The sequence below is a fragment of the Nicotiana attenuata genome, unplaced genomic scaffold, assembly GCF_001879085.1.
Source record: "Nicotiana attenuata strain UT unplaced genomic scaffold, NIATTr2, whole genome shotgun sequence".
NCBI lineage: Eukaryota > Viridiplantae > Streptophyta > Magnoliopsida > Solanales > Solanaceae > Nicotiana > Nicotiana attenuata.
This window is the reverse complement of record NW_017670595.1, coordinates 205,981-206,803: the sequence shown is the minus strand read 5'-3', so window position 1 is coordinate 206,803 and position 823 is coordinate 205,981.

Here is an 823-nt window from a genome sequence, read left to right as displayed (position 1 = left end):
ATCATATGTAGCTACCGACTCTAGCGACCTTGACATGCACCTGCAGCCTACTCTGTTTAGCAAATCTGATGTTCACTTCTTGTTGTACCCTTCCGCCGTGAAACTGGGCTTCAATGCTCCGCTCGCGCGATCTGAATTACAATCCTTATTCGACTTGTAGTGCCCGAAGGTTTTCACCATCAAGCCTCTCTCATTTTGGTCTTACCTCTCACCTCACCGTCGCCTTATGGTGCCAGTGAAGGTTTCCACCAATAAGACTCTCTCATTTTGATCTCTCTCAGCTTTCATCACCTTGGGGGACGCGTGAGGATTCTTATCAACAAGACTCTCTCATCCTTTATTTCCTTGTTTGGACCGGAGTGTTGCCCCTGATATGATTCACCTCTGCTCACTTGACTCGGCATTTCTTGAAAACTGATCGGAAGGTCTTTCTTTGGACCGTAATGTGGGCTTTTGGATAGGGTTAGAAAGGAAGGGTATCAAAGGCTCAAAACAATTCAATCATGGGTTAAAAGTTACAACTTTCGGAATCAGATTTCTCTTGCAACCACAACTTCTGCCCCAGTTTCCTTCATGGGGATTCTTGGATTTTTCTTCTGTTGTGACTGAACCTCAGTAAAACTCATTTCTTTTCCTTTCCTTTTCTTTTCTTTTCTTTTCTTTTGCTTTTTTTTTTTCTCTTTTTTTTTTTTTGTTTTTATTCCCTATTTTCTTTCTTCTTTTCTTTTTTTTCTTTTCCTTTCTTTTCCCTTTTCTCTTCCTTTCTCTTCTTCTTTTTTTTCTTTCTTTTCTTTTCCTTTTTCCTTTTTCTACTGTCTTTCTC